Source organism: Salvelinus sp. IW2-2015, linkage group LG22 (assembly GCF_002910315.2).
Source record: "Salvelinus sp. IW2-2015 linkage group LG22, ASM291031v2, whole genome shotgun sequence".
NCBI classification, from domain to species: domain Eukaryota; kingdom Metazoa; phylum Chordata; class Actinopteri; order Salmoniformes; family Salmonidae; genus Salvelinus; species Salvelinus sp. IW2-2015.
The window spans coordinates 4,069,298-4,080,504 of NC_036862.1; the positions used below are offsets into that span (position 1 = coordinate 4,069,298).

The following is an 11,207-nucleotide window of genomic DNA, read 5'->3' on the forward strand; positions in this document are numbered from 1 at the left end:
AAAAAAATAAACGAACACTTAAACAAACCCAATGTAACTCCAAGTTCAATCACACTCTGTGAAATCCAAACTGTCCCACTTAGAGCAACACTGATTGACAATAATGTCACATGCTGTTGTGCAAATGGAATAGACACAGGTGGAAATTATAGGCAATTAGCAAACACCCCCAATAAAGGAAGTGGTTTTCTGCAGGTGGACCACAGACCACTCTCAGTTCCTTGCTTCCTGGCTGATGTGTTTGGTCATTTTTGAATGCTGGCGGTGCTTCACTCTAGTGGTAGCATGAGACAGAGTCTTACAACCCACACAGTGGCTCAGGTAGGTGCAGCTCACCAGGATGGCACATCAATGCGAAGCTGTTGGCAAGTAAGGTTTGGCTGTGTCTGTCAGCGTAGTGTCCAGAGCATGGGAGGCGACTACCAGGAGTGAACAGGCCAGTACATCAGGAGACGTGGAGGGAGCTGAGGGGGGCAACAACCCAGCGCAGGACCGCTACCTCTGGCCTTTGTACAAGAGAGCAGGGTGGAGCACTGCCAGAGCCCTGCAATTGACCTCCGCAGGCCACAAATGTGCAGTGTCTGCTCCAACGGTTCAGAAACAGACTCCATGAGGGTGGTATGAGGGCCGACGTGCCACAGGTGGGGGTACAGCCCAACACCGTGCAGGACGGTTTTGCATTTTCACCACCGTCTGGCCTGCTCGCCTCCCTACCTTCTGAGGGAAGTACAGTTCCCGCTCAGGCCCAGTCAAAACTGCTTCGCTTGCCTTGGCACCCAAGGTGACAAACTCCCTCACACGGCCAGGTCAGCGGAGTCAATCACCACCTTCCGGGACACCTTGAAACCCCACCTCTTTAAGGCAATACCTAGGATAGGATTAAGTAATCCTTCTAACCCCCCCCTCCCCCTTTAAAGAGTTAGATGCACTATTGTAAAAGTGTTGTTTCCACTGGATATCATAAGGTGGAATGCACCAATTTGTAAGTCGCTCTGGATAAGAGCGTCTGCTAAATGACTTAAATGTAAGTGTAAATGCATTTGCCACGAGAACACCAAAGATGGCAAATTTCGCCACTGGGCGCCCTGTGCTCTCACAGATGGAAAGCAGGTTCACACTGAGCACATGTGACAGACGTGACAGAGTCTTGGAGACGCCTGGAGAACGTTCTGCTGCCTGCACTCCTCCAGCATGACCGGTTATGGCGGTGGGTCAGTCATGGTGTTGGGGTGACATTGTCTTTGGGGGGCCGGCCACAGCCCTCCCATGTGGTTCCGCCAGAGGGTAGCCTGACTGCCATTATGGTACCGAGATGGGAGATCCTCAGACCCCTTGTGAGACCATATGCTGGGTGCGGTTGGCCCTAGGTGCCTCCTAATGCAGAAATGCTAGACCTCTGTGGCTTGGAGTGTGTCAGCAGTTCCTGCAAGAGGAAGGCATTGGATGCTATGGACTGGCCGCCCGTTCCCCAGACCTGAATCCAATTGAGCACATCTTATATATATATATATATATATATATATATATATATATATATATATATATATATACAGACACACCCTATGTGTTTGACTAAAATCAACTGCATAGGCACTGATCTTGTCTGATGCTTTAAGCACACTGTTTGATTAAATAATTAAGACACACAAATAACTCAAGGAAGAGCCCGATGGTCACACAGTGTTAAAAAAAATGACATTGAGTGCCTGTGTGACTGGTGCACGTTGTCTCGCTCTCTTCCCTACTGTTGCGAAAAGGCACCATGGCACAGCAAGTGTTTACTGCACTGTCTGTGCTGAAGCTGCAACGTACATTCAGCCATTTAGTTTCTTACACAGTATGCCTACAAATCCCTAATTTGTTTAGGAAAAAAATGCCCTATTCCCCCAACCCTTGCTCTCTTTACGTGAAACATGTAAGCATGTGTCCAATAGGGCCGGATCTACAGCCTATCACAATCACATCAATAAATTGGTTATAATAAACTGCGAACACAGTAACACGTGACAGCAAAATGGATGCGGACGACGTGACAAAGAAACTCGAAATGGGCGAATGTTTACTGGTTGCTCAGGAGGGAAAGGGGAAGTCAGATCTATGGAAAGACATTTGACTTAGTTGTGGAAACTACTGGAGATCCAGATAAAGGAGGGTATAGGAGCAAGCATTGCGTGAGCATGTGTGCTAAACAGTTCCTGTTCATTACAATATTGTTATTTTTTCTGACCATTTGGAACAGTGTAAACAACACTAAATAAATAAGTGTACCAGAGAGTCTGTTTTAATGAAAAATATATAAATATATAAAGCCTTTATTACAGCAGACTAAAAACAGTTGCATGCATTTGCGAATTGCGGTTTATTTCTTGTTCGGGCAAATTATTCAAAGCTCCCTTTGTTATTTAATTTTAAAACGAAAATGCTTCATTGCATTTCAAAACATGAATGTCTCATATGCTGTGTGATGGCATGAACTAATTAATGATTGGTTGATTGATAGATACAGTAGGCTATATTTTTTAAATATAGGCCTAAGGAAGTTACGGTATTAAGACTAAACAGGATGCGCTCTTAGGCCTATAGCTCGATGGTGGTTATAAAAGGCTACTATAAAAAACTTAATAATGATAACGACATTACTTATTATTACAATGAGGATCATAATAATATTTGTAATAATAACAATAAGAGGGAGATGAAGAAAAAGGAGGGTATAGGAGCGAGAGCTGCGTGCATATTATGTGTGACAAACAGGTGCTGTGAGATTACAAAAAAAAACGATACTGTTTGGAACAGTGTAAACAACACTAAATCAATTATAAGTAATACCAGTCTGTTCTAACGGGGAAAAATATTGTAAAGCCTTTATCATAGCGTAGCAAATATTAAAAACAACCGAATCTGTGAAACTGCTTTATTCGACATTCTTCCGATGCGCGAGGCTTGGTGCTCACGGAATCAGTAGGCTATTAAACAAACACTCAAACAGGCAAYAGAAGCAGGATCTGTCTGATTTCTGTAGATATATATGGATGCTTTATAAAGCCAGGCACATTTAACAGTTAGCCTATTGATTATAGATCTAATTAAGTTGGGGTTTCCACTCTCCCTCATTTTCTTGGCTAAGGCAAGGGCTGTTTCCTCGTCTCTGCTGCTGCTGCCTCCGCCGCATTGTTCTCTATCCCAATACGCTGGTTAACTTTGATATCATGCACATAGCAACGTAGGGAAAGGTGCCAATTCTACGTCGCACTGAAGATGATGTTTCAGAACCGTGGACAGCGACCGTCTCCGACGTGGGAGAAAGCACATGTGTTCTAAAACAACATTAGATTTATTAGTGTTGCACCATTATTCGTACATAATATAACCACATACAATTTCAGTATCACGTCTTAGAGTGATGGACTGTGCCATCCCAATGGCCTCCGCAATGGGTTAGACCACTGAGACAGGCGCAAATCATGTGTCGACCAGTCGACTAAATGGGGTCAGCCCTACCCTGTCCTACTTACTTATTGTGTTCTTTATATTTCTTCTTATTTCTCGTGTGGTTCTTATAGTATTACATTGTTATTGATTATTGCATTGTTGGGTTTTGAGTTTGCAAGAAAGGCATTTCACTGTACCTGTCCATGTGACATTAAAACTTGAAACTTGAAACTCAAACTGTGTGTAGGACGGTTCAATCTGAGCGAGAACAAGGACAAAATGATGAAAGGAGAGCCTATAGAGACTATATTCTGTGAATCACACACAGAAGTAATTACAGAGATATTATTGATTTAACAACACTAAACCTTTTAATGAATGAATGCCCGTTATGTTAAAAATGGGTACATGCTATTTCCAGATGTAAACCTTTTGATTGGACCATTACTGTATCAAAGCCCACAGTAAAGGTTATACAGTAAGGTTTTGTACCAGTTTGGGGAAAAGTTTCAAACTGCAATTCAAAAGCTATTTAAACTATACACACTCTAAGCCACACTGTGTAGTCTAACATTTAGATCGTCTTGAAACGTTTCTCGACTACAATCACAAAAAGAGAGGTTCTGCACTTCAACGCTGTGTCAATGTTGTTCCCTACACACCGTAGGTCTGTCAATGTCCCCAAACATCTGTTTGCGCCAAGGCTTTATCTAAAGCTAGTATTTCTGACTAAATGTCTAAAGGGACCAGCCCAGATCTAGTACCACGTTCACAGTTAATGGTCCTTTGACTGAACATGTCGCGCACCGAGATAATTGTTGAGAGATTTCATGTCTCTCAAGCACTTTTCTTCTCTCTTTCTCTCTTCCTTTCTTCCCCCTCTCATTGTCTATCTGTGCACAATAGTCAGTCATTTGGACAATCGTTGTCTCGAACCTGTAGGTAGTTCCTTGTGGAGCCGAACGGTATCTTTTTGTACATCTTTTACCTGTGCACTGGCATATACAGTTGAAGTCAGAAGTTTACATACACCTTAACCAAATACATTTAAACTCAGTTTTTCACAATTCCTGACATTTAATCCTAGTAAATATTCCCTGTCTTAGGTCAGTTAGGATCACCACTTTATTTTAAGAATGTCAAATATCAGAATAACAGTAGAGAGAAAGAATATTTCAGCTTTTATTACTTTCATCACATTCCAGTGGGTCAGAAGTTTACATACACTCAATTAGTATTTGGTAGCATTGCCTTTAAATTTGTTTAACTTGGGTCAAACGTTTCGGGTAGCCTTCACAAGCTTCCCACAATAAGTTGGGTGAATTTTGGCCCATTCTCCTGACAGAGCTGGTGTAACTGAGTCAGGTTTGTAGGCCTTCTTGCTCGCCTCGCTTTTTCAGTTCTGCACACATTTTCTATAGGATTGAGGTCACTCCAATACCTTGACTTTGATGTCCTTAAGCCATTTTGCCACAACTTTGGAAGTATGCTTGGGGTCATTGTCCATTTGGAAGACCCATTTGCAAACAAGCTTTAACTTCCTGACTGATGTTTGAGATGTTGCTTCAATACATCCACATAATTTTCCTCCCTCATGATGCCATCTATTTTTATGAAGTGCACCAGTCCCTCCTGCAGCAAAAGCACCCTCACAACATGATGCTGCCACCACCCGTGCTTCCCGGTTGGGATGGTGTTCTTCGGCTTGGCAAGCATACCCCTTTTTCCTCCAAACATAATGATGGTCATTTGGCCAAATAGTTCTATTTTTGATTCATCAGACAGAAGGCCTTTCTCCAAAAGTACGATATTCCCTATGTGCAGTTGCAAACCGTAGTTGGCTTTATGGCGGTTTTGGAGCTGGATTCTTCCTTGCTGAGCGGCCTTTCAGGTTATGTCGATATAGGACTCGTTTTACTGTGGATATAGATACTTGTGTACCTGTTTCCTCCAGCATCTTCACAAGGTCCTTTGATGTTGTTCTGGGATTGATTTGCAGCTTTTTTTCGCACCAGTACGTTCATCTCTAGGAGACAGAACGCGTCTCCTTCCTGAGCGGTATGACGGCTGCGTGGTCCCATGGTGTTTTACTCGCGTACTATTGTTTGTACAGATGAACGTGGCACCTTCAGGTGTTTTGGAAATTGCTCCCAAAGGATGAACCAGACCTGTGGAGGTCCTAACAATGTTTTTCTGAGGTCTTGGCTGATTTATTTTTATTTTCCCATGATGTCAAGCAAAGAGGCACTGAGTTTGAAGGTAGGCCTTGAAATACATCCACAGGTACACCTCCAATTGACTCAAATGATGTCAATTAGCCTATCAGAAGCCATGACATTATTTTCTGGAATGTTCCAAGCTGTTTAAAGGCACAGTCAACTTAGTGCATGTAAACGTCTGACCCACTGGAATTGTGATACACTGGATTATAAGTGAAATAATCTGTCTGTAAACAATTGTTGGAAAAATGACTTGTGTCATGCACAAAGTAGATGTCCTAACCGACTTGCCATAATTATGGTTTGTTAACAAGAAATTGGTGGAGTGGTTGAAAAACGAGTTTTAATGACTCCAACCTAAGTGTATGTAAACTTCTGACTTCAACTGTATATATAATGGTGTCACGGCATATGAACTAACAGGTTATAGAGCAAACAACACAATTATCACAGGTTGTAATATGGAATTTTCTCCTGGCTTGGCTTCCCTGGTGATTTTACCCACGCACCACTACTGTACCTGTGATACTTCATCTTGCCATGCAGAAGTAACCATAGAGGACATCCACATGAATGTGTGCGTATGCCTGTGTGTATGGTTGTGCGCACGCGTGTGTGCATATGTGTGTGGAGAGAGCTTTGACAATTTAGCCTGACTGTGACTAAAGGAGCAAAACGTCTCCCAGGGGAGCATTGTCTCTTCATAATCCTGCAGTGGATGAGAGAGAGATAGAGGGGGAGAAAAGATCTCCGCTTCTAAGCACCCAAAATAACCAAGACTGCTTGCTTACGATAAGGCGAGGATTTCACCGCGGACCATTTGTTTAAATAAGGTTTGTCAGGAAACATCTCAATCAAGTGTGTRACGCCAGATGTAGGACGTTTCGATCAGCTTAGGATAAGAGTTCAAAGGGACTAWGGGCCAACTGAAGATTTATACAGGCATTTGCACAGTAGGGAAGGTTATCATGGGAAGATCTCAATTGCATACTCCTCGCATCCTCTCTCTTCTCTCCTTGTCTCCTTCTCAAAACCCATTGGACGAGAAAGACAGACGTCCCTCCCCTCTGACCTTCTCCTCCAATGAGTTTAGAGAAGGAGACGAGAGAGGACGTGAGGAGTATGCAAAAMGTTTCAATAAGAAGGGGTGTTATCCAGACAGTATCTAGTAGATGGTATTTTGGAAGCAACAAATACTAGGGATACTGTACATCAGACCTGGGTTCAAATAACATTMATTTTCTATAAAATAATTGAGCTGTGCTTGATTGAGCTTGCCTGGCACAACGAACCAATGGAATATGTCCTAAAAGTGCAAATCCTGCCCAACTGGCACTACAGACAATCAACACGTTGAATTTGGAAGAAAACAAATGCTATTTGAACCCAGGTTTGCCTGAACATATCACACATGCCGTAAAATACATAACATGCTCATTCCTGGTCAGACACTTTTACACCCCTCCATTATGTTGACATCGACAGCCCCTTAATGACCAGATACACCAGAAGACTGTAATCTGCACCATCATAAGTGGCCCATATCTTTTATAGGTTTTTGGACTTAATTGCCTCCTCCATCTCCTTTCCTTTCAGTGGTTATTGCTCACAAGAAATGTCCGACAGTTGACACACTCGGAAAAAGGGWCCCGAAGTGGGAATATCATTCTAGTTGTTGGTTACAAATTCCAATTCCAAAACAATTAAATGATTGATATGTGAAAACCCCAATGCAATGAGCTTTAAATGTCACATAATGACTACCACACCAGAAAACTATGCCTTTAATGTGTTCATTACTTGAAGGTTGTTGTTATCGAAACTGAAGGTATGCAAACATAAGCCATGGTGTATTGGCAGACTACAGTACAAGTGTGTTGATGTCTCAACTATTCAATGGAGGTCTTCATAAATAATGGGAGACAGCTAGCTATCTGTCAGGGGGACATCTGCTGAAGCCTACAGTCTACCTCCAAACAAACCAACCATGACTCAAGCATGTAAACAAAGCCAGATTGATTCTAAGAAGTAGAACATTCTCGTTCAGAAACAGCTAGGGTAGGCCATCTATATGCAGGGTGTCCCAAACTCAGTCCTCCCCCCCCCCCCCCCCCTGGTGTTTTCCCTTGCACTACACAGCTGATTCAAATAACCAACTCATCAAGCACACAGCTGATTCAAATAACCAACTCATCAAGCTTTGATTATTTGAATCAGCTGTGTAGTTGTAAGGCAACAAAAAAAATGTGCACCCAGAGGCAAGGACCGAGTTTGGGATCTATAGGGTAATTTCAGCAGCTTGGATTGCCATCAGCAGCACAAGAGTGAGATACAGTACAGAGTAACCAGAGAGCTAAGAGGATCGTATTGAGATGGTATGGAGCTATAAGCTTCTGACCTGCCAGTAAGCAAGGCAATGGACAGCACAAACAGAAATAATCATAAAAGTAGCATAACATAGCTTGATAAGACCAAAAATCACCGCAATCCAGTTGCAATAATGGTTGTTATTTTATGTGGCTTAAATAATTATAGCACACATTATAGTACATTTATTCCCGTCTCTCCGCAGTTTGCATTTAAAGACGTTCCTCTGCAGTTGGAGAGTATTGAGTCATTTACATTTTTGGCACCATTCAGGCTAATTGGTATTTCTCAGTAATTGTGTAATTGTTTTAAATATGTACCCAAAAGCCTGTCGGCATTTTGTGCTGAAAAAAGTTAATTATTAAAATGAGCAACGATKAAAATAACAATTGTTATCATCATTATCATTGTCATCTTTGGTCAAGGGTACGACTGCCGCCTKTGGATCACACCTTATTTTTCATTGCTCATCTAATAATTTACTTGTGTGCGACAAAACAATGTTTTAGCAAAATCAGATTTTTTTTCAACAGATAAAAAATACACCTTATGGAACAGCGGGGACTGTGAAGAGACACACACACAGGCACAGCCACATGCATACACACACGATAACATACGCACTTACACACATGTACACATGGATTTTGTGTTGTAGATATGTGGTAGTAGAGTAGTGGCCTGAGGGCACACACTTACGGTGTTGTGAGATCTGTTGTGAAATGTATTGTAAATGATACAACTGCCTTCATTTTGCTGGACCCCAGAAAGAGTAGCTGCTGCCTTGGCTAGTAGATAATAAATACAAATACAAAAAAATKGTATAGTATAGAGTATACTCATAACACAACCCCTTACACGTATAACCCTCATTGATTTAGATGTATCCTACTGTATAATGTATGCACCAATAGTTTATATGCTAAGGCAACACATTTAAGAAATACTAAAGATGGTGCTGCTATTCTCAGAGGCTGGTGATAGGAACAAGAAGCTGCATGAGAAGAACAGGCTGTTCCTTCATAGGATCACAAACACAAATCCAACGATATCCATCTATGGAGCAGAGCAGACCATAAACATTCAATAAGTCTTTAGATGGCTTACTAGTGGTGAGTGCGTGTACAACTCATCCGTTTGCTTTGCCCTTTCATCGAGGCCTTTGAAGAAGACCAACAGGCAACCTTTTCATGCTGTATTATACCTGGGACATATTACACAGAAATTATCCCTAAATCTACAAAAATTGATGCAGAGAGCATTTCAAACAAACAAACACACACACGCGCTCGCAGGCACGCAAGCACGCACGTATGCACACACACACACACACCACAAACTTAAGCAAGCGGACTCATACATATTTATGCATGCAGGCACGCTCGCAAAAGCACACACATAATAACGCACGTAGGCACGCATGCAAACACACGCGTGAAACGTTATAGCCTGGAGCACATAATTGAGTTGATCATGAAATGAGCACTGCCATACAGCATATGGTCTAACAGAATAAATGACTCAAAACCTCATCAATTTATAAAATTCAGGCGTGCGCAAATGGTTACTAATTGAAAACTTAAGTGGGTGAATCATTCACTACATGCAACAAAAACGAATAACTATATTATGATCTTGAAATATCACTTTAATTAAGCAACTGGATCTAGTCTTCACTTTCCTTCATAGTGCAGGCATCGGGTAGCCTATGTCTACTCTTAAATGTGGACACCGTGTGAATTTCATGAGAATTATACCTGTGTTTAGGTGTCAGAGCAAGATATGCTCTTACCTTCACGCCATAAGTTTGATTGAGTCACTGCTCTTATAGGGATCCGTCTTTTAAATCCAACGATATCCAAATTCACCGCTTTTGATATCCTCTGTTGGGCTTGAACATTTTGCTCAAGGTTCTCAAATTGTTCATCGACTCTGGCTGTTCAGAAGCAAAGGAGAAGTTGTCACCAAAGGCACTACCATATGGTCTGATGAACGCGCTTCACAAAAACATGGTTTTATAATATCCTACTCAAGCTTTTTTTTAAACTTAAATATTTTACTTAAGATTCAGGCTATCTTAATTCAGCCTCTTTGGTGGCGTGGAGCCTATGTGTGAGAGCAGCGAAATATCCGTCTCCTCCTCGCTCCGTTTACCCACTACGCACGAGGTAACCTTCAACACTGACAGTGGAACAGTCGCTCCAACTATTGGGAGCAGAAATTCAGACTGTGTATCATTAAGGCGGGGCTAGTTCTTCAACCTTTGAAAAAAAGCATAACTGCATTTTTCTCTTAAAATGAACACAGTTATCTTTAGTTTATATAGTCTGCCGGACAAATCTGACTTATTGGTGGGGGAAATTCTATAGAATTTTTTTAAAGGAGATGTATAGGCTATCCAAAATTAAGCAAATAAATCATGACCTTTCATTTATCCAACTATGGATATCACACACATGTTGGTGTAAATATTTTGAAAAAACGGACTTATTGCATCTTTAAATATATGTTAAGGAGTCCCAAATAGTATTAAGTCAGACAATGATAGAGATGCCTGCAAGTTGTAATCAACACTTGGCTATTTAAGTTGTCAAGTAAAGGTGTGAAACAAGTTTAACATGACCAATGATCTATTCACACCTCAGTTGAGAGACAATGCCAACAATTACAGGTAGTGGGTGTCTTGGATCACAAGGTCAGCTTTCATATTTCATGTGAAAATAAAAGTGCATATTAACCAAACGATGCCAGGTATTAACAAATTATATGAATAAAAGGGACCAGGTGAGTGTTTCAACAAAGTTGAAAAGTGCAGACGAAAACCCCTTTAGAGAACCAAGCTCCAGTCAGCTGTACTTTTTACACACATCTAAAACAAAAACACACACACACACATACTTATGCATGTTAACAAACACATGTACTTACACACACACGCACGCACACACACACACAACACACACAGGTACACACACACACACAACACCACACACACCACACACACACACACACCACACACACACAACACACAACACACACAACAACACACACACACAGCACAACGGCAAACTGGAAGTATTCTCTAAAGAACAAAAGAAAGCTTTTTTCTAAAGACTTCAATTGCTTTCTAATATGCCACTCTTACATTAAAAGGCTTTTTAACCGTCCCATAGGATTACAGAGGTTCCT

At 41.5% G+C, this 11,207-nt stretch overlaps 1 protein-coding gene across 4 annotated transcripts in view; it reads right to left on the reverse strand.

Moving 5' to 3' along the window:
- drd2a (dopamine receptor D2a) overlaps positions 1-10,186 on the reverse strand; it is a 29,215-nt gene extending 19,029 nt beyond the window's left edge. For 3 of the 4 annotated variants that reach the window (XM_070433961.1, XM_070433960.1, XM_024014118.1), the window contains exon 1: positions 9,811-10,186. The gene's annotated coding sequence lies outside the window, so the exon portion shown is untranslated. Of the gene's footprint in view, positions 1-9,775 lie in introns of all 4 variants that reach the window. The other variant, XM_070433959.1, reaches the window with a different exon arrangement.
- Between the last annotated feature and the right edge of the window lie 1,021 nt (positions 10,187-11,207).